This window comes from Canis lupus, chromosome 7, assembly GCF_003254725.2.
Source record: "Canis lupus dingo isolate Sandy chromosome 7, ASM325472v2, whole genome shotgun sequence".
NCBI classification, from domain to species: Eukaryota; Metazoa; Chordata; class Mammalia; order Carnivora; family Canidae; genus Canis; species Canis lupus.
Window position 1 is genome coordinate 25626037 of NC_064249.1, and position 24048 is coordinate 25650084.

General features: G+C 36.4%; 1 pseudogene; it reads left to right on the forward strand.

Moving 5' to 3' along the window:
* Positions 1-6728: 6728 nt before the first annotated feature.
* On the forward strand, positions 6729-11688 carry LOC112647928 (cytochrome c oxidase subunit 7A-related protein, mitochondrial-like; annotated as a pseudogene).
* The last annotated feature ends 12360 nt before the right edge of the window (positions 11689-24048 follow it).

The window sequence follows — 24048 nt, forward strand, 5'->3', positions numbered from 1 at the left end:
TGTTGTTGTTTAAATATTTTTATTTAGTTATTCATGAGAGACATAGAGAGAGAGAGAGAGGCAGAGACACAGACAGAGAGAGAAGCAGGCTCCATGCAGAGAGACTGATGCGGGACTCGATCCCGGGAGTCCAGGATCACAACCTGGGCCGAAGGCAGGGGCTAAACTGCTGAGCCACCCAGGGATCCCCCCACTGACCTATTTGTCTAGTCTTTCACCAACATAAAATTTGCTTTTTATTAACCATAGCTGGGAAATTTTTAAAAAAAGAACTTCACTATTTGTTATTAAATGCCACAGCTACAACTTCTTGTCCAGGATCAACCTCAGACACCTCCGGCCCTGAGACCTAGAAGAACTATTTCCCCAGTGTCTGGCAGCTATGACCTCAGCAGGTAGTCTGAACTGGTCAGGCTTTTTAGCTCCCAGTTTCTTGCCCCCATTGGACTAGTCTTCAGGGTGAGGAGGCCATGAAGCCTGAATCCCAGTGGCTTTCAAAGATGCTTGATGATGGCCTCCAGGGGCAGTTTGTCCCCAGGAGCCAGGTACATGTGTAGGTAGTACTTGTAGCACATGAACCACATGCTAGCCTTTCCTTGGCTGTGCTCTTCATTGGTGAGGATTTATACAGCCAAGTGGTTATGCCTACCTGGAGTATGAGGACTACTTCATTTACCTGCTTCTAGGCTTACCTATTTGGGTTTTTTCCCTATGTCCATCCACAAGAGAGTGAACCATGCTTGTGGTGTGCACATCCTTAGGCCTCAGAGTGGTCAGAGCAGCAGTTTGCCTCAAGGATAGGAAAGGTTGGGAGAGGGGATGGCTCTGAATATTGTTTGGATGTGTAAGTTAAGGTGTTGACACACATTCAGGTGAGATCCTTCAATATGTAGGAGGAACCAAGGGTAGGGTTGAGGGTCAGGTCAGGAGCAGACTTTTGGCACCATCATTTTCCATACTAACTTTGAAAAGGCCAAGAATTTCAAATTTGTAACAGCCTTTCAAATCATTATGAGGGCATATTTGTCAAAGTAAGAGGGCAGAACATATTTTATTTAACAGCTTGATACTTGATTTTAACTTTTACACAGCTAGGTATACAGTGTAGGACCTCCCTTTGTCCTCTACCTATGGATCCACAAATTTTGGGGGTAGACCTGTTGGTGAGTGATAGATCTGGGACCAAAATTCAATATTCTTTGCTTCTTTGTCAAAGTTCTCTCAATTCTCCCCCGCCCCCTTTGGGGTAGCTGCAGAGGGAAAGGGAGAGAGTGAGAGAATGTCTTAACCATGTTCCACACTCAGCACAGAGCCCAACACGGGGCCCAATATCACAGCCTTGAAATCATGACCTGCACCAAAATCAAGAGATGGATGTTGAACTGACTGAGCCACCCAGGTGCCATTTCTTTCAACTCTTTTAATGAGCTCAGCAAACCCTTACTAAAAACAACCACTTCTACTAGATTTCTTCCTGTTTTCCCCTGCTGGTCAAGTGTGAAATCTAAGGTTGAATCAGAGAAAGAATTCTTATTCTCAATTAAGTTAAAGTACAGTTTGTTTTGGGCCTTCAGTCTCCCCTGGCTCTTCTCTTCTCAGACACCAGTAACTTATGCTGTGGTCCATGAACTCACACTTTTTCTAAAACTCATCCAAAAGATGACCCAAGGGTAGGCCCAGGGGATACTGACAGAGCTTGGATGGGTAGGCTGGATTGCCTAAGCATGTCTTCATAGCTCATTGTATTATGGAACACAGCCAGAGGTGGAAATAGGGAGGAAGCTTTGGGCTGAGGGTGTGAGGACTAGCTCTCTCATCCTACCATATTCAAGTACAGAACTCTGAGAAGAGTCTACAAATTCTGAACTTGAACTTGGTCTTCCAAACTATTACAATCTATGTAAGATGATAAAACATATTTAATTTAACAGCCTCTTAGTTTGACTTAGAACTTTCCAATATTTAGAATATAGTACATGTCTCTTCATTTATTTTTCCACACCCAGACCTGAGAATATTAGAAGTAGATCTGTTTAGAAGGATGTTTCCCCCATAAGATAGGCTTCTTTTCTTTCTGGGTAATACCTGGTGAAGTTTCCATCCTAAAGTCTACTGTCTGAGGTAGTTAGAGATTTCCAAATAGACCACTGGCTGATCTTTACTATCTTGCTGGTTTAAGGTAAGAGGTCTTATATAGCTTTTCAAAATGGGCCTTAGTTTGTATTGATTCTGTATTATCTTAGGTCCTTCCTGAAGTTTTCCTGTATCCGGGTATGTTGAGAATTAGCAGAAAAGAATAAAGTCCTCTGCACTCCACTCATTTTTTTTCACTCCAACCTCAAAAACACCTATACACATATGTACAGAGCCACACAAGATTCCTATAAAAACTGGAAAAAAAAACTAGAAAAAATATCACTGATGTTTTCTGGAACTTCTTTCCTCCTATTAATGCTAGGGCATTTTACTTAAAAGAAAACAAAGAAACAAAAAAACACCATTAAGACAAAAAAAAGGGAAGGGTTATTGTCAGAACATGGAAAAGAAAATTCAAAAATAACTCATATTCTCATATTTCCCTACAGACATGATGCAAGCATTATACAGTTAAGGAACTGCTGACACTAATAACATGATTTCTGGTTCTTTGCTCTTCTTCTTTCCTATCAATGTTTTCTCAAGCCTAGGTTCTGGTCAGTGACTCTGTGACCTTGTAAACAAAAACCCTACGATGCCTACAAGAAAAGCTTAGCGCGATGTCCTCCTTTATTTATATTGCACTTATATTTTTATATACATATATACTCATAGGGTCTTATGTTCTATAAATTGCTTTTTAAATTTTCCTGGTATGGTGAAAGGGATTGAAGGAGATAGAGATGGGATAAATGCAATTAAGAGTATATCAAAATTTAGAAGCTAACCAAATAATGTTGATAAATTTGGGCATAACTCAACAGGTTTTATTTTTATTTTTTTTTCTTTTTCTCAACAGGTTTTAAAAGTATCAAGACATTAAGATAATTCAGCAGTCCATTCATTCATTCAACTAATATTTCTGTTTCTTTTTTTCTACACTAACAAAAAGGATTAAAGCAGCTGGTGTTCACTCACAAGGATTGTGTACACTATTCTGGACAATATAAGATTGTGATACAACAGGTCACAAAACTACTAGGGAAGGAAAACATGTAACTGAGCAGTTAGAACAATATAAGTCTTTATCAGATATTGTACCCTCAGTTTTACCTCATTTCCCCAATCCATATTCTATATTATGACCAGAGTTATCTCTCTATAATGAAAATCTCATCACATAAATATGCTTAAAGCCCTTTATGGTTCTGTATTACTTATTGGAAGAAAGTGAAGTGCTTTAGCAACATGTGTACAGTGTTTGTGATCTTGTCTAGGTTCACCTTTCCAGACTTATCTCCAGTTACCATCTCTCCTTCCGGTGTATACAATGGGAGCCTCTGGATAGCCATGAAACTCAATTTTGTCTTACTTAGCTTTGACTTCCCAGTGTTAGAGGATTTAAGGACACCTTATTTTGAATTAACTCAGCCTTTTCCCACCCATCAATCTCTTTTCTAAACTATTTTATTATAAAATTTAGCACATACAGAAAATTTCATAAAACAAATGAATGGCTTAATAAGATATTGTGAAAAGAACATTCATATATTTATTATCAAATTAAAAAACTAGAATTTGCTGGCTCATCAGAAGCCCTCTGCATTCCCTTAATTGCATCCTCTTGTCTCCTCTTCAAAGGTAAACACTCACCCCCCATCTTTTCATCTATTCTTAGCTCAAGCCACCATCCCCACATTCCACCTCATCTCTGTTATCTTTCTTCTTTTTATTTTTTTACTTTTTTATTTTATTGGAGTTCAATTTGCCAACATATAGCATAACACCCAGTGCTCCCCCTTCAGTGCCCATCACCCAGTCACCCCAACCCCCTGCTCACTTCCCCTTCTACTACCCTTTGTTCATTTCCCAGAGTTAGGTGTCTCTCATATTTTGTCACCCTCACTGATATTTTCACTCATTTTCTCTCTTTTCCCTTTATTCCCTTTTATTAATTTTTGTATTCCCCAGATGAATGAGGCCATATAATGTTTGTCCTTTCCGATTATCTTTCTTCTGACCTCATATACCCCTCTTTCTCTCTCTGATCTTTATTTATTTTTTAGATTTTTAAATTTAAATTCAATTTGCCAACATATAGCATAACACCTAGTGCTTATCCCATCAAGTGCCCGCTCTGATCTTTAAAATTTTTTGATGCTGGGGCAGCCCCGATGGCGCAGCGGTTTAGCGCCACCTGCAGCCCAGGGCATGATCCTGGAGTCCCCGGATCGAGTCCCACATCGGGCTCTCTGCATGGAGCCTGCTTCTCCCTCTGCCTGTGTCTCTGCCTCTCTCTCTCTCTCTCTCTGCATCTCTATTAATAAATAAATAAAATCTTAAAAAAAAAATTAAAATTTTTTGATGCTTATTCTTCTTATTTTATTTTAAAAATTTTTTATTTGAGTATAGTTGACACACAGTGTTATGTTAGTTTCAGCTGTGTGACATTGTGATTCTGTATGTATGCTGTAGTATGCTATGTATTCTCTATATTATTGTGTATGTTTTACCTTTATAGTTAAAATCTCATTATAGATACTCAATGTTTATTTTTGGGTAACTAGTGACTGAGTGAAAGGCAAACATAATAGAGCAAGTAGTAGGCAGAAATTTACTCAGCCAGAGAAAGGGAAATAGAATATAATCTACACAAAGAGAGAGAGAGAGAGAGAGAGAGAAGCAAGATATTGTTCGAGGTAGTGTACATGAATATTCAAGAGTTTCACACACTGAAAATCTTAATGTCCTTCTTTATTATTCACTTCTTCACACCATAATAAATGTTAGGAATTCCAGATATGCATCTGATTTAATCTTCATGCACTTTAATGTCTCTGGTTTTGGATAAAGATGGCATTTAGGCCCAAGTAGTACATGTCTCTCTTCAGCATTTCACTCTAGAGAAAGCATGGCCAGAATATGGGCCAGACTACGGGATGAACTCCTGACATGGATACTTCAGGAAGAATTTTACATTTTCATCCCTGAAATGGATGAAATGAAATGAAATGAAGTTACATTTCATTCCAATGTAATTGGAAGAGGTTACACTGAAAATCCTTTCCCACTTAATGATGGAATGATACGATGATTAAGTCTGCATTTTTATTTAGAAATTACCTTGACATTGAAACTCAGTAGTTCAAGGATGACCCTTAGAAACCCAGATTAAAAATAAAAATGAGAACTAAAAAAACAAAAAAGAAACCTCTCAGAAAACTCAGTGGCCACATATTACAGAATATGTAACAATAACAGACTTTGGAGGGGATGGGGATCTGATACCATAGTTATTATGACATAAAGTTATAATTCAAGTATCTTCTAGACTCCACCTAGTAAATATAGTTGAGGCTTTTAGTCAATCTATCTCCATCTTTTCAAGTCTTGGATGGAATAATAAATGTTAAACATGTAAACTTGAAAAAAAAAATAAACATGTAAACTTGAATAATCTTGTCTTGCTATTCACATACTGTTCAGTGATTCTCTCCACCACATCCATATTTTTTTGTGAAATTTAACTTATTCTTTGAGGTTCAAATAAAACATATCCTTCTATATTAAATCTATCTTGATACCACATGAAAGTTAGAGTTTTGTCTATTCTGATCCCACAACTTTTTTTCTTAAAGTATTTAATACATTGGATTTTGAAGTTGCATTTATCTGCCCCAAAGAATTATAAGCTCTTCAGCTTTAAGGACTGAATTTTATTTAGTACTAAATCTATGGTAGGTGCTCAATAATTCGAGTGAATAAAAAGTACAAAGTGGTAAAATTTAAGAAACAGAATAAAAAGTAATTAACAGTCAGTACTACATACTTCAGTCATACATACTGAAATGAATAACTTCTTTTTCCCAGGTACTAGATTAAACACTGACAAAAGGCATCCAGGAGCTCACAGTTCAGTGGGAGAAACAGAAAAGTGAATACATGCAGTATTGGTGGGAGGAAGATAGAGATGGGTAAGGTACTGCGGGAGCCAGAGAACCAGTCTTCAACTCAGACTGGGGAATAAGAAACAGATGTTCAAGTTAATTCATTAGGGACAGGTAGCCAGTCAGGTGGAAAAGGGGTAGAGATGGAGGGCATTCAAGACTCAGGAAACAGAAGCAGTAGAGTCTTCTATCTCAATGAAAGCATAGTCATGTTTCTTCTTATACAAAGATTCCCTATTTCTTGCAACACAGGCTCTTCCAGTTTGAATAATGTATTTTGAATGATTTAGTCTCTTTTGGGTAAATGCTTCTCAGATTTCATCTCCCCATCTCTACTCCTGCCCCCCTCTCTTTGCCAAGTGTAACCTCATGGCAACAGTTAAGACAAGTGATTGGAATGCATGCGGCATTCTCTAAAACCTTATTCTCATTCTCAGTGGAAAGCCACTCAGATATATTTCTTGCATTGGTGACCTGTCAGGTACAACTGGCTTCACTTAACCTTTTGGAGGACATGTAAGCATCTGTGGCTAGAATCCACAGTATATGGCATTTATATGATATTTTAAATGTGGCAACTACTTCATCCAGATACTGGGTCTTAACCAGTCTACTGTTCCTAACAACACCTAAACATTTGGCCACATGTTTGAGTACCAAGGACAGGCCTTGGAAAATAAGGAAAGAACTTCAGAATCACCTGAGTACCATCCTTCAGGATCCCCAGGTATGTGCATCTGGATGTTTCCACTGAGACCCTTCCACAACTAGAACTGGGGAACTTTAAAAAGCCCTGATATATTGCTAGAGATCTAGAAGACAGCGTGTATGCAAGACTTGACCTGGGAAAAAAAGAAGGCTCTAGTCATTCCAGTCCATGTTTGGCTGACATTGAGTTCCTGCATAGGCAGGAAATGAAAGCTAAGACTGTTTAATAAATTGCTCGAGGTTTGAAGACATGTCTTCACACACAGATCCCATTGGCGAAAGGTGACATACAAGTAAAGCTTTTAGGAAAATCTTATGCAAGATTGTTGGCTGTCACTAAACAATACTGGTTCAAGGATGACCCTTAGAAGTCCAGATTAAAAATGAGAACTTAAAAAAAAGAAACCTATCAGAGAACTCAGTGGCCACATATTACAGAATATCAGCAACAATAACAAACTTTGGAGGGGATGAGGATCTGATACCGTAGTTATTATAATATAAAATATAGTATCTAAAGTATCCACTTTCAACAAAAATTATGAGACATGCAAAAAAATGAAAATATGACACATACACAGGAATAAAGGAGAGCTAAGGGAAAATGCCCCTGAAGGAAAACCAATCATGGACTTAGTAGACAAGGCTTTAAATCAGTTATTATAAAATATTAAGATAATAATATAATTAAAAGAAAGTATGACAATAATATCTTATCAATTGGAGAATAGCAATAAAAAGGAATTTAAAAAATAACTCAGACATTCTAGAGTTGAAAAGTACAAAATTGAAATTAAAAAGTTCACTAGAGGTGCTAAAATAATTGAGCTTGCAGAAGAAAGAATCAATGAGTTTGAAGATAGGCCAATTAAGATTGTCCAGTCCTTAGAAACAGAAAGAAAAAGAATGAACAAAAAAAAAAGAGTGGTACCTCAGAGACCTGCAAACACACTCAAGCATATAAACATATGAAAAATTAGTGTCTAAGAAGGAAAGAAAAGAGAATGGGGCAGAAAGAATACTTGAAGAAATAATAACCACAAACTTCCAAAATTTGATGAAAAGCATTAATAAATCAACATATCCCAAAACCTCCATAAACTATAAGATAAACTCAGAGAGATCTACACAAAGATAATTCATAAACAAACATTTGAAAGACAAAGATAGAATCTTGAAAGCAAGAAGAAAAGTGACTAATCACATATAAAGGATACTCATCAGAAACCATAGAAGCCAGAAGGAAGTGGGATGACATATTCAAAATACTAAAGAAAGAGACTGTCAGCCAAGAATGATATATCCAGTAAAACTATCCTTCACAAATGAAGGGGAAATTAAGATATTCCCAGATAAACAAATTCTGAGACACTTTGTTATTAGCGTAGTTATCCAATAAGAAATACTAAAAGAAGCCCGTCAGGCTAAAAAGAAAAGACACCAGATGGTAACTCAAATCCACATGAATAAATAAAGAGCACTAGAAAAGGTAAGTAGGTAGATAAATATAAGACAGTATAAACATATTTTTGTTTCTCTTTTATTCTTTTATCTGATTTAAAAGATAACTGCATAAAGCAATAACTATAAAACTGTTGTACTTGGAATGTATAAATATATAATCTGTATGAAAATAATAATACTAAAAAGGGAGAGGGAGCAGAGGTATATCAAAGCAAAGGTTTTATATACTATTGAATAAAGTTAATATTAACCCGAACTAGACTGTTTTAAGTTAAAATGCTAATTGAATCTCTAAGGCAACAACTATTAAAATAAAAAATATAATAAGAGAAACAACAAGGAAATCAAATGGGTACAGTAGAAAATATGTATTTAACACAAAAAAATAAAGTAACAGAAAAACAAAGGAGCGAAAAGACATAAGCCATATATTAAAAACAAGAGCAAAATGCCATATATAAATCATATCTATCAGCAATTATAATAAAGATAAGTGAATTAAACACTCCTATCAAAAGGTATAGGTTTGCAGAATATATGAAAACATAATACAATCCATTTATATTTTGTGTACAAGAAACATGCTTTAAATTCAAAGACACAAATAGGTTGAAAGTAAGAGTTCAATCCCCCAAAAAAGTAAAAAAAAAAAGAAAAAAAGTAAAAGAGTTCAATCCCAAAAATTCAACAAAGAATTAGAAGAACAAAACTAATCAACTAAATCTAACATCTACAAAATGTTCCACTCAACAATAGCAGAATATACATTTTTCTTCAGTGCATATAAAAATTTGTCAGGATAAATTATATGCTAAACTGTAAAACAGGCATCAGTAAATTTCATTGACTCACACCTATACCAGTTATTTTCTTTGACACCACTGGAATTATATTAGGTATCAAGAATGAGAAGGAAATTTGGGAAATTCACAAATATGTAGAAATTTATAACTAATGGATCAAAGAAGAAATCATGAGGGAAATTAGAAAATACAATGACAAGTATTCAAATAAAAAAAGAAAGTATACTAAATTATGGAATGCAGCTAAAGTAGTTCCTAAAAAGAAATTTATAGGTGCAAATAAGTGCCTATATTTAAAAAAGAGAAAGATCTCAAATTGATAAACTTTTACCTTAATAAATTCAGAAAAAAGCAAAAACCAAACTGAAAGCAAACAGAATGAAGAAAATAACAAAGATTAGAGTAGAAATAACTGAAATAGAGAATAGAAAAATAATAGAAAAAAAATCTAAAAGTTAGTTTTTTGAAAAATACAACAAAATTGAGAAGTCTTTAGCCATGCTAGCAAGATAAAAAGAGAGAATACTCAATTTGCTAGACTAACAAGGATATAAGAGGGACTTTACTAGCATATTAGAGAAGATTATAAGGGAATATGAAAAACTGTATGACAAGTCTTAAAACTTTAGGTGAAATGGACAAATTCCTAGGACACAAACTACCAAAATAGCCTCAAGCAGAAATAAGAAATCTGAATAGACCCATACATATTAAGAGACTGAATTAGTAATTTAAAAACTTCATAAATAAAAATCCAAGTTCAGATGATTCCATTGGTGAATTCCACCAAACATTTAAAAAAGAATTAATACTGACTAGACTATTTGAAGTGGCTGCAGGGGAGGGAAGAGAGAAAGAAACACTTTACAATCATTCTATGAGGCCAGCATTTTCCTGTTTTGAAAATCAGACAAGGATATCACAAAGAAAATGACAGACCAATATCTCTGATGGATGTAAATCTAAAAATCTTCAAAAAATACTAGCAAAATGCGGGGCAGCCCGGGTGGCTCATCGGTTTAGCACCGCCTTTAGCCCAGGGCATGATCCTGGAGACCTGGCATCGAGTCCCATATCGGGCTCCCTGTGTGGAGCCTGCTTCTCTGCCTCTCTCTCTCTCTCTCTCTCTCTCTGCCTCTCTCTCTCTCTCTCTCTCTCTGTATCTCTCATGGATAAATAAATAAAATCCTAAAAAAAAAAAAATACTAGCAAAATGAATCTAACAACACATAAGAAGGATTATACACCGTGACCAAGAGAAATTTATCCCAGGAATGCAATGTTACATTAACATGTGAAAATCGATAAAAGTAATATACTATTAATAAAACAAAGCATATGATCAATTAATACAAAAAAGCACTGGACAAACTCCAATACTCTTTCACGATTAAAAAAAAAAAACTTGGGGATCCCTGGGTGGCTCAGCGGTTTAGCACCTGCCTTTGGCCCAGGGCGTGATCCTGAAGTCCCGGGATTGAGTCGGGGTCCGGGCATGGAGCCTGCTTCTCCCTCTGCCTGTGTCTCTGCCTCTCTCTCTCTCTCTCTCTCTCTCTGTCTCTCATGAATAAATAAATAAACAAACAAACAAACAAATAAATAAATAAATAAATAAATCTTTAAAAAAATTGACACAGTAGAAACAAGGAAGCTTCCTTGTAGAGAAGCTACAAAAATTCCATTTCTAATTTCAAATTTTAGGGTAAAAAACTGAATTTGTCTCTCTAAATCAGAAAAAGACTCTTATACCAACTCTATTCTATTAATTATTTCTCAACTTATTTGATCACAGAGTAACTTTTTTCCATTAAGATTATGAGAATATTTTGTCAAATAGGGATCTATCTTTCTATGTGTCGACATTCTCATAGAAATGCTAAAAGATGGTCAGCAGTCAGGGTTAGGGAGGGGAAGCAGCATATATAGACAAACCTCGTGAATCGCCTTCTCTGAGGCAGTCGTGCAGGCCCGGCTGCGGGGTTCCCGGGCACCCGCCTCCTGTATCACCGGTTTAGCGGCTTCACGCAGAAGTTGATTGGAACGTGGGCTTCGAAGCCTATAATAGCCCGCAGGGATTAAGGCCTGTGGTTTCCCCAGAAGCACCACCTACCACATTTGCCACACCAACCAAACTGGAGTTCTGATTTTACTGTATATGATTATGCTGGGAAAAACAAAGTTCCCTCTGGAACTTTGCAGAAGTTTTTCCAGAAGTCTGATGGTGTGCCCATCCACCTGAAACGAGGCCTACCTGACCAAATGCTTTACCGGACCACCATGGCACTGACATTGTGGGGGGACCATCTGCTGTCTGATCGCTCTCTACCTGGCTTTGCAGCGCAGAAACAAATGACTTAGGCTGCAGAGGACTGATTTGCTTTCTGGCATAAACCCTTTGAATTTTCATTTTTCACTGTTCTGTAAATATTTTTCTTTTTTACTTGAATGGTTTACTTAATATTTTTCTAGAAAAGTAGAAAGATATTAAGGCAATATTTTGGTTTGTTTATGAAATACACATGGTCCATCAGAGCTCATTGGACAGTTAAAACTATTGTGTAAAGCACTGCTGCTGCTCCTTGGGCTCCTGACTTCCCTGGAGGTTCTAGAGGAAGGTTGCACATTTAGGCTTATTGGCAGCAGTCTATGCTGAAGTCCTTAGGAACCCACAGTTGTGTTTTTGAATATGGGGGGGAAGGGTGGACAGAGGCTTTCCTGGATTTGGATGCTCCCGAGGAAGAGAGAAGCCAAGGCCAGGAGCATGAAAGAGGGGTTTGCACTAGTCGACACCCTGAGAATTTTTCCTTCTTGTGGTAAAATGTTAAGAAAAATTACGTGCAATCTGCCTCTGTTCGTTGGAGAGTTTCAAGGTTTCAAGATCATCTCAGATCTTTAGTGAAATTTTATGTGTAATTGTTATGTATTTATTCCACCTCGGGAACAGACAACACCTGTTTAGTGTTGCACATTAGACCAGTGTGTTTTATTAATGCAACTGTGACACAAAGTCTCCTTTATCTTTTCAAAATGTTATGGCTTTAAATTATGATTTTTTGATTGTGGAATAAATACATGAATGAAAAATCTCAACAACAACAAAAAAACACATCGTGAATCATACCAAACTATTTTTAGTCTTTGGTGTAATCAAAAGCCACTTTGGAATTGAATCTTTAAGAAACAGGATGTGATGGTTTTATTAAAAGTGAGGATTAGAAAGAAAACATTAAGTTGTGACCAGCAAAATATTTGTGAACATATTTTAGATGATTCAATTTTCCAAATCTTTGCAGTTATGTACAAGTTGACAAAAGTCCAATGCAATTAACTAGGGTAATATATGGGATATATATACTAAATTAAGATACCATCTGAGATATTTGAGTATAAGGGATTGTAAATTCCCTCTTTTAACTACTAGAAGATTATAAAGGAATTATAAATCCTCTCTTTAAAAAATTTATTTCAAGTGACAGTAAACTACTAGGAATTTTGGCACACCAGTATGTCTGGATAGAACTAAGGTCAGAGCAAATTTTAAAAGAAACAAATCATCTTCAATATATTATATTTAGCATATATTAGATTTTCATTCCTTTTTAAGGCTGGATAATATTCCATTGCATGTATATACCACATTTTGTTTATGCATTCATCTGTTGATGAACACTTGGGTGGTTTCTACTTTCTGGTTTTATGTGAATACTGCTGCCATGAAAACTGGTACACAAGTACCTGTTTGACTACCTGCTTTCAACTCTTTTGAGCATATATCAAAGAGTGAAATTGCTGAAACATACGGTAATTCTGTTTAGCTTTTTGAGAAAAATGCCACCGTGTTTCCCATGGTAGCTATATCATTTTATATCCCCACCAGCAATGCACAAATGTTTCAATATCTCCACATCTTTACCAATACTTTTTATTTTTTCCTTTTTTTTTTAGGATAATAGTTATTTTAATAGGTGTCAAGTGGTATTTCATTGTTGTTTTGATTTTCGTTTCCCTATGGCTAGTGATGTTGAACATGTTTTCGTGTGTTTTATTGGCCATTTGTATATCTTCTTTAGAGAAATGTCTGTTCAAGTCTTTTGCTCATGTTTCAATTCTTTGTTTTTTGTTGTTAGGTAGTAGGAGCTCTTTAAATATTCTGGATATTAGTCCCTTATTAGATATGTGCTTTGCAAATATTTTCTCCTATTCCATGGGTTACCTCTTCATTCTGTTGACAGCAACCTTTGATATACAACAGTTTATAATTTTGATGAAGTCTGACTTATCTACTCTTTTCTTGTCTAGGCCTTTGGTGTCATATACAAGAAATCATTGCCAAATGCAGTGTTATGAGATTTTTTCCTGTGTTTTCTTCTAAGAGTCTTATTTCTTAGGTTTAAGTGTTTGATCCAATTGGTAATTTTTGTATATGGTATAAGGAAGCATACAATTTCACTGTTTTACACATGGATATCCAGTTTTCCCAGCACCAGTCATTAAAAAGACTGTCCTTTCCCCATTGAATGATTTTGGCATCCTTGTTAAAAATCAAGACTATATATTCAAGCTTATTTTGGATTCTCTATTCTGTTCCATTTGTCTATATTTCTGTCCTTATGCCAGTACCATACAATTTTGAGGACTATGTTTTGTAGTAAGTTTTGAGATCAAGAAGGGAGTTCTTCCACTTTTGCTCTTTATTTTCAAGATTGTTTTAGCTATTCTGAGTCCCTTGAGATTTCATATACATTTTAAGATTGTTTTTTCTATTTCTGCAAAAAAAAAAAAAAAAAAAAAAACATTGGGATTTTGATAGGGATTGGATTAAATCTATAGGTCACTTTAAGTAGTATTGTCATCTTAGCAGAATTAAATCCTCCAATCCATAAACGTGGGATGTTTTTCCATTTATTTATGTATTCTTTAAATTCTTTCAGTAAGTTTTATAACTTTTCATGCACAAATCTTTTGCTTCCTTGTTTAAATTCATCTGTAACTATTTTATTCATTTTGATACTATCTTAAATGGAACTGTTTACCTCCTTTTTGGATTAGTCATTGTTAGTGCATAGAAATACAATTGATTTTTGTGTGTTGGTTTTATAACCTGGAAATTTCCTTAATTCCTTTGTTAGCATTAACAGGTGTGTGTGTGTGTGTGTGTGTGTGCATGTGTGTGCTATCTTTAGAATTTTCTACATAGAAGATCATCTCATCTGTCAACAGAGAGCACTTTACTTTTTCTTTCCAGCATGGATGCCTTTTATTTCCTTTTCCTTGCCGAATTGTCTCATTGCCCTTTTAAAAAAATCCTAAATCAATCATGAAAGCTATTGCAGGCTGTAAATATCATAAGCAACTGTCCTTTGATAAAACAGACTCCTAGACTGAAAGTAATGTACAAAATCATCTGGCCTAAACCATGCAGCCTATGCATCCTCTCTTATTCAAGTTAAGTTTAATAGATTTTGTGGTAGAAGAAGTGGTAGACACTTCAGAGGATGTAAGCATTCGTCCATCTGTCCAGCATTAGAGTAACTGATTTAGGAAAGGTTCTACCACTACCCTTTCTGAGAAGGATAGGGACTTTTCCTGATCTAAAACATTTCAAATTTCAAGTCTCAAATTCCCATAGTTAGTTGAAATGTGTTATTGTTATACTACTAAAAGAAAGGAGGGCAACTTTTTGTGTATTTTACTAACTTAAACTACTCATTCTAGGCAATGGCTTTACTATCCATAAAATAGTAAAGTGTTTTCTCTTAAAGCTGATCCTTATGAGATTCTCCTTGAAAAAAATAAATAAATAAAACAAAAAAAAACCTCTGGTCAGTATATTTGGTCAACTATGCATCTGTAGGGCTGAACTGCTTCTTTTTCTTAATTTCTCTTACTATTTCCTTTTTTTCCAAGATGAGCATTTATTATTTTGATTGGACAGATTTCAGAATGCTTCCTTGAACCTAAGTAAAACATTATTATTCATTTATTAATTTATTCCACATAATGAACCAAACTTCTGTTATGCTCTGTAGGGAAGAAGGGGAATAAGATAAATCTTTTCCTCTAGAAGTGCTCACACTTCAATAGAAGAGATAGGAACATAAGCAATTCCAATTCAGCATGACAAGTGGTATGGTAATGGTGTGAACAACTGGTATGCTGGAATGACTGGTTCTTCCACAAAGTTTTTGGGAGGGCATTTGAAATGAGTCTGGAAAAACACTGGTGGGCTAACCGTGGACAAATGAGGGGACTTCTAGAGTGCCTTAGAGAACATAGCAGTCTTAAAAATGAAGCAGTAGATGTTCCTTTCCCTGAGTTTAGAGCTCCTTAGACTCTGGGGAAGGAAGAACTAAGAAAGCAGCAGGATGAGCAAACTTCCAATAGATTCACTTTCACACCCACAGACCTCTTTGGTACTCCTTCAAATTTTGTTTTTAGCTTCTGTGTGAGTTTACATTTCTCTCAGTCACTTGATAAGATAAAGTCACACCTGTAGAATGAGGCAACTCATTTCCATTCATGAGAAGAATGGTAACAATAATAATGACAATAATAATAAAGCAATCAAAAGGTCACAGGTTCAAGAAAGAAGCATTTCATGAGGTTAGGCCATCACCACATTTGAGTTGATTTAGAATTTGCTTCTGCTTTTTGGACTATGAACTAATAGCATTGCAGAGACCTATAGCATTGCCAAAAACAAAACTAAACTAAACACAAAGAACCTCCCCACCCTCCCCCAACAGCCTCAACTAATAAACTATCTGAATAGTTAAGTAATTCCTGGGGTTGGATTGCAGTAATCCCAACAGCCAGCTGAGGGTTCCTTGAGAAAAAAACTCCCCAGGAACCTATTACATTTTGGATTGTTCTGAGAAACACAAAACTGGTCTTACTCACCAACTTTTATCAGACAGCATTCCTAGTAGACTGCAGACTTCAAAAAGATGAAGTCCTCATATTTTCTGTTGTATTTCCAGCACCTGCCACATAAGAGAGTGATGATAAATGTGTGTTGTGGTAAACTGGCCCAGAGAATGCTCATTCACCAAGAAAGCATCACACTAGAAATGAAATTCTGGATCTAAATAAAACCATTTCTTTGTTTGCAGAAAATTTCAGTTCTTGCCTCTTTCTCATGGCTTTCAGAGAAAAATTTGTGCTTCAGAAAACAAAACAAAACGAAACAAAAGATAGGAGCAAGTAGGGTTGTCCTTCCTTGCCCTGTCTTTTTGTTCCATGGATTTTTGTTCCCTTGTCAGGCTAAGGGACACCAGATTCTCTCCCCACATACTCTCTGAATCTAGAGGGACTAATATCTCTTTCTTTTCCCAGCTTTGTCATGTTCCACAGACTTCACCTGAGTGGTTAATAAAAAAGGGGAGGTATTTTTTTAAAGCCATGACCATTTGCCATTCTTAATCAGAAATAGCTTTTTGCCCTCATTATATTGCAAGAAATATGGTATCTGCAAAATTTTTCACAAAAGGATTCCAGGCCAAATCATACCCAAAGATGCTATCATATGCACAGAGTCATACAACACAGCTAGTGTGGCCTTATTATTGAGAAATCTTGTTTTCTCTCCTTCTCTGACTCTCCTTCTGGAGTTATGAGCAGCCTCTTCCCTCCACCCTTCTACTCTCGTGTAACCTTTTCATGCTTCCTTCAGTGTAGGAAGCCTAATTCTAAAATGTCCTCTTGTTTAGACACAGCAGTACTTTGAGTCATAGTCTTGCCTGATCCATCTGTTAGTCATACTTCTTTTCAGGAATTTTCAGTTACATCAGTATATTTGAAGTATTTAAGACCCCCATGTTTTTCTTTTAATGCCTAAAGCCTTGGTCCCTTTTCTGGGATTCACCTCTATACATTTCTTGTGGAGTTGGTTATTTTTCCAAAAGTCCAGAGCCCTATAGCATCATTAATTGATTCATATCCTCAGATTCTGAGAAATGAATCTGAAGGCAAAACTTTATAAATCCCAAATTAGTGATTGATAATTCTTTTAAGAGGGATTGGTAAAGTTAATAGAACATAATTTAGAGTTTATGGTAATCCAGCCTTAGACCATGGGGCTTATAGATTGGCTTGGTGGCCTTAAAGTCTGTTACCAACTGTTTGAGTGGGAGATATCCTATTATATGGAACCTCAAAATTCATTTTGGATGGAAAGCTGTGGCAGAAGGCTTGGTGCTCCAGCAGGAGAGGAACATAGGCAATGGGCAGAGCAAGGTTTTATATTAGTTTGTGTGTGTGTGGTCTGACTCCTGGTCTATAAATGAGAATATTCCATGAAATAATACCCATAGCAACATCTTTAGAGCTGATGTGAACATTCCAAAGAGGCATATGTGTTACAAAACTCTACTTCAAGAGTAAAAGGGCCTTCTGACTTGCAAATTTTTTCTTGTGAAACAAAAACAAGAAGTAATAATGTGGAATCTCCAAGGCTTTATTTAAAAGGAAGGAGCAATTTGTCTGTGCTGAGTCTACTCCAGGTAGATTCTTGTATTATTTAGTTCCTGTTTGCAAGCCCTGAATATCAGAGAAGTTGAGAGCAGTGTTTAACACTTTGAGTAGAACGTTTTAGTGAAAGGGATTATAAGGGAAAGGAGGGGAAATGAGTGGGAAAAATTAGAAAGGGAGACAAATCATGAAAGACTAGTAACTCTGGGAAATGAACAAAGGGTTGTGGAAGGGGAGGTGAGCTGTGGGATGGGGTAACTGGGTGATGGACACTGAGGGGGGCACTTGATGGGATGAGCACTGGGTGTTATACTATATGTTGGCAAATCGAACTTAAGTAAAAACAAAAGAACATTTTATGTCTAAGTATATATCCACACATGTTTTTTAGAGCTTTAGTCTTCTCAAAAAGTATCCCGCTATGCTTTATGGTCTCTCTCCAACCTAGGATAGTGGCTTGGCTGCACCATCCATATCCTTTGAACATCTTCACAAAATACCTCTTCTTGCCTTCCTAATTGGGAATTTGACATTCTGCCACAGTCTTACAAATTTGTCTATCTTGGGAGATACTGCATGCTTTACCCTAATTGTAGAAGAGAGAAATTTGGATGGAGATTTATGTAAGTAAATTTTAAATGCATAGATACCTGAGGGGGGACCAGGGTGGCTCAATCAGTTAAGGGTCTGATTCTTAATTTCAGCTCAAGTCTTGATCTCAGGGTTCTGAGTTCAAGCTCTGAGTTCGGTTCCACACTGAATATAGAGCCCATTTAAAATTTTTTTTAAAATTGGGGGCACCTGAGTAGCTCAGTCTGTTAAGGGACCAGCTCTCGATTTTGGCTCAGGTCATGATCTCAGGGTCTTGGGGCTCCAAGCTGGGCATGGAACCTGCTTAAGATTTTCTCTTTTCCTCTCCTTCTGCTCCTCCACACTCTAAAACCCCGAACAAACAAACCAAAAAAAAACCCCAAACAGAAAACATAAACATACTTGAAGCAACACTATATTTTTCAAATATGTGTATTTATATAAATGTGTTCATTATATTTATAATGCATATATTTTGTAAATATGCAAATACAAATTTTATATATATAAACCTTTGAAAAATAGACACACACACACACACACACACATATTTTGTACATATTACAATGAGCCCTTGTGGGGATAAAGGGGATTGGAATAGGGACAGCAATTTAAAAAAGAGAGAGAGAAAGAGGGCTTTTCATGGACTAGTGGTAATATATATGAAGCCCAAAACAAAAGATGGGGAAGGATTTTCTCATGTGAGGAGAAGAGGTAGGAGAATACATATTAGTCAGAGGGAATGATATACAATTTATTCATTTATTAATGAACTTAATCCATTTCCACAAAGCACCTACTATGTGCTCACCACAATGCTAGGCGTTAGGGGTATGATACCACACAAGGTAGATGTCAACCCAAAATTTGCCAGGAACTGTGCAAAGCATATGATGTATATAATAAAGATTTCACAGTAACTCTTTGATAGTGGGATAAGTGCTATTATCCTCAGTTTAGATAATGATAAAGTCAAGGTGAATAGAGGTTAAATAACTTGCCCAGGGCCACACAACCAGAGTTGGAATACCAGCAGTATGACTCTGGAGTCCACAAGACCATAGACTTAATCACTCCTTTTACTTGCTTATAACAAATAGGCAATAGTTGTATGTGAGGATAAGTGCTAATGTCATGCAAATACTCCAAGTTCTCCAGCTTTCTCCTAGTTACCTTTCTATTACTGGAGGGACTGGTTTAATTTCCAACCCAGATACTGTAGGATATTTGGTGTACTTCCTACAATTAAAAAGTCTGGGAGGACTGGACCATCTTTTGGCAGGAAATGCAATCAGGACTGAGGGGAAAATGAGGACAAGTTTTGTTCTTTCTTTTTTCCTTTTTTTTTTTTTTTTTTTTAAAGCTGGAATTCAGAGAGAAGAGAGAAGTAAAATGGAAACTTGCTGAGTGGAGCAAAACAGACCTGCTTCTGCTGAGTTTAGGTGAAAATGAGAGAAGAGAGACGTGTGAGTAGGGGAGTTGGCAATTCTATAGCTTTGCACATTTCTCTCATTATTTTGCTTCTAAATCAGCCTTACTGGTACTTTCTATATTCAGTAAAAGGCAAATCCAAAAAAAAAATATTTGGGAGTAAGAGGAAATAGGCAAATGTATATTTTCTTTTTCTTTTTTTAAAGACTTCATTTATTTATTCTTGAGAGAGAGAGAAAGAGAGAGGCAGAGACACAGGCAGAGGGAGAAGCAGGCTACATGCAGGGAGCCTGATGTGGGACTCGATCCTGGGACTCCAGGATCATGCCCTGAGCCAAAGGCAGGTGCTCAACTGCTGAGCCACCCAGGCATCCCACAAATGTATATTTTCTTGGTCAGTCAGTACTGCAGCGAATTTTCCTTACTCTAAACCTAATTCTGGACATAACTGTCTTTTGATATACCGGTTTCAATTTTGGCATTAAATAGTGTCTTTTGCTCCCTACAATCCCCTTGCCCCAAACCCCTTCCTCAGGACTATTTATAAAATATATCTGCACCAGAATTTTACTAAAGGTTTGGGAATTGATGGGAAATGGAGTCTGCAGAACATCTCAGTGCAAGCATAACTTAGCCAAATGTTAGATGTTATTGTTTCAAAAGGCTATCTGCTGATTTTGTAGGCCTAAGGAACGCTTAGCTCCAGTTTGCTATCATTTCCTTTTCTCTCACTCCTTCTCTCTTTCTTTCTCTCTCTCCCTCTTTCTGAAAGATCATGGGGCCAGCATTGTAAAGAGTGAATTGGAGGACAGCAAGAGTGTTGTGGTAATTTGGCTGTGGATCCAGAGAAAAATGGGATAGATTCAAGAGTTGTTCAAGATTTGGATGAAGCAGGGGGAGGAAGTGAGGAAAAAAGAGGCATAAAGAATTGGATGGATTATGGGTAGAGTGATGGATTCACAATAGGCAATCCAAAAGGAAGGAAATAGTTAAAAGGGCATCTGATGAATTAAATCTTGGACATGTTGAATGATAAGATTTCCAGATGGATTTGACTGGTAAAAATGTACATTTGGATCTCCAATGATATCTCTTGAGGTAGAGAGTTGGAATTTATCATCAGATATGGTGGTAATTAATGCTCTTGGAGTGGATAACATACCTACTTAGAGTGGCCACATGAGAAAAAGACCATGGACCAAATGTCAATGAATACCAATATTTTAGGAATCAACCAGGAAAGAGGACTCCACCATAAAGACTAAAGGGGGGAATAGAGAAATGGGAACTAGGACAGAGAAACCAAGGAAAGGAGTATTTAAAGAACTCCTTCATGTCAAAGCTCAGAGATGTAGTCTGGAAATGATGCTACTATGAGTTGTTTCTCTATTTTGATTATAAGCTGTTGTTGAGTGTGGAATTTCTTTACTGGCAGCACGTGTCTCTCCTCTGAATACTACCAAAATATTGCAGGTCCATTCTCTCCAGATAGCACATTGTTTTACTTTGTGAAGAAAACTACTCTCTTAATAAATACTTCAGAAAATCTGAATCTGAGTTTTCTGTACAGATAAATACGGCAGCAACTATTTTTTTGGTATGTCATCTCATTACATGGAAAACAATAATATATGATTTAGAAAAAGGTGACTTTTCTTTTTCTTTTACTCCTCACTAGGGTCTGTTGATGAAACCTTTTATTCCCTCAGGCAATTGAACACTTAACTAATTTATTATTTGTTAATAAATATGGAAATTAGGCACTGGTGTGTGTCCTAAGGCATATATCTCTCAGGTTATATACAGCAAAGGATGACTGGTGCCACAATTTGCCAGAGCTGGTGCTAAGAATTCATGAATGCTTGATTCTGTGTCCCATAGAGCAGTTTCCACTTGGACTCAGTAGCACTTTGAATCAGCTGACTTTAACAAATCTTACTACAGTTCTGGAAATTAGGTACCCGTCAACCACTCAGAAAGGAAAAATACGTTGGGAAAATACTTTTGTAGTTAAAAACAGGAATAAAAAAGGTTTCACTTCCTTTAGTTAATGTGAAATTTACTTGCTGAGGCTTGTGAGTGCTTGGAAATTATCTACTTCTTTTTTTTATTTTCCATTTGAGCTAATTTTCATCTGGAAAGACACTTGAAAGCCAATCAGAAAACGTGTGGTTTTGGGCAGCCATACTTATACTCCCCACCTCTCAAGAAAAAATAGATCCCAGCTGGTTGGGTTCTCTAGAAGATGGTAGCTATAATACCATAGTGAATTGGCTCAAAGTCTGGCTTCAAATGGATATAATCCATTCATTTTCTAGTTGTGCTGATAAATCCAACCTTGAATAAAAGCTAGAAATGATCACAAGACTATACTATATTTGTTTCCTTAACTCATTGTTTTTCAGGGACAAGAAGAATAAAATCTATTATAATATTTTCTAATGTGGTTTTATATAAGACCTAAAAGTAATATTATCAGATCTTATCTACTCACGGAGATATACCATTTCCAGAAAATACTTTACTTTTTTTTTCTGCAGGTAATTTGGCGCTTTAAAAAAATAAAATTTTATCACTTACCACATTTGCTTCCCTTTTGTAATAGCTGTCAGAGACTTCAGAGCCAAGTATTTTGCTAAAATATCATAAGCTAATTGGTCCTTTATGTAATAATGCCCATCCTTTTTGCTTGGTATCCTAATGTCTCCTATACTGGAAATAGGATGGCTTTTGTTCATAGTCATACCAGAGTTTGAATCTCAGCTCTGCCTCTTGCTACTTGCATGAAGCCACTTAAACTCTTGGAAAGCCATTTGAACTCTGTGAGCCTGTTTCCTTGGTTTGCAAAATGGATCCTCCTTTCATCAAATTATTTGTGAGAGTTAAATGAAAATCTGTGTTGTAGCCTTTGGTAAGAACTAAAGAAAAGTTAGTTTAGTTTTTGAAAATGGGCCACCATGAGTTTTATTCTTACTTTGCTGAGTTTAAATCTGTTCATGGTAGGTTGCTGACTGGAAAGAGTAGTGCATCGTTGCATTTATAGCTGAACGACACTTCGTATAAAAAGGAAGAAAGCCTGTAGGAAGCCAGAAAGTTGTTCATAGTCTTCTGCATAATTTGAAGATTGATCTTTATTTGAACTTATTTGTAGTAGAACATGGTTTTTGAAAGCTGTTCAATGTACTCCTCCAAGAAACTACTACTGACTGACCAGAGTTAGGATGAGAGAAGTAAGTTCACCCCTAAAAACCTAGTCATGCCTTTATAAAGCTCTCTTCTAGAATAAGAGAGTAATTCACATGGACTCTCTGCACACTGTCATCTCTGTTTTATACTATAATTACAAAAATCTTTTCAAAATGACTATTGAGAAAATCAAGATTGTCTCTGGTCATGGAACAAATTGTTTTAGATATGTCAAAGACTCAAAGCAAGTAGGGAAATTAACCTTAAGTTATAATCTCTATTTTGTTATCAATTTCTTGAGTTGCAACTTTTAGCAAAATAATTCACTAATAAATTATTTTTTAAAACTAAAAATAAAGGAAGTTTAGTGTAGAGGCTCAAAGCACAGACTCTGAGTCCAAATTACTGGCATTTAGGTCCTGCTAAAGACTAATAGCCTGGAAAAACCACTTAAATTCTCTGTGTTTCAGTCTTATTATCTGTAAAATGAGAACTTAATTTCTCTGTGCTTCAGTTTCTTCATCTGTAAGATATAAACAGTAATGATACTTAACAATCATAGGATTGTTATGAGGATTCAATACATGCAGAGCGCTTAGTGCCTAGCATGCAGTAAGTTCCTATCAGCATTTGTTAACTAAATAATTACAGGCTGGTCAGCAATGAAGGAAGCATGGATAGATGTATAGGCAGGTTATATGGAAGATGAACATAGTCTTTGGAGACAGACAGGTTAAAGCTTGACTCTACTCCTTCCTGATATTGAAGGCTTGGGCCAATCACTTTTCCCATCTGAAGAATAAACTAAATAGTCACTTTGCAGAACTACTGTGAGGGTTTGAGCTAACCTGTGCTAATAACCTAATATAGTTCTGAAACATGGGAGGAGAGCATATTAGAAAAGTCATTATGGGATGCCTGGGTGGCTCAGAGGTAATGCGTCTGCCTTCAGCCCAGGACGTGACCCTGGAGTCTCGAAATCAAGCCCCGCATTGGGCTCCCTGCATGGAGGCTGCTTCTCTCTCTGCCTATGTCTCTGCCTCTCTCTCTCTCTCTCTGTCTCTCATGAATAAATAAATAAAATCTTAAAAAAATGTAATTATTTAGCATTCACTTAAAAATGGAAAGGTAGAAGGGGATTACATGCATAGCACGAAGGATGTGGATTAGTCAACAGGAAGATTTTCCTGGTAATAAATCTTTTTTTTTTTTTTTAAGATTTTATTTATTCATGAGAGAGACAGAGAGGCAGAGACATAGGCAGAGGGAGAAGCAGGCTCCCCGTGGGGAGCCTGATGCGGGACTTGATCCCA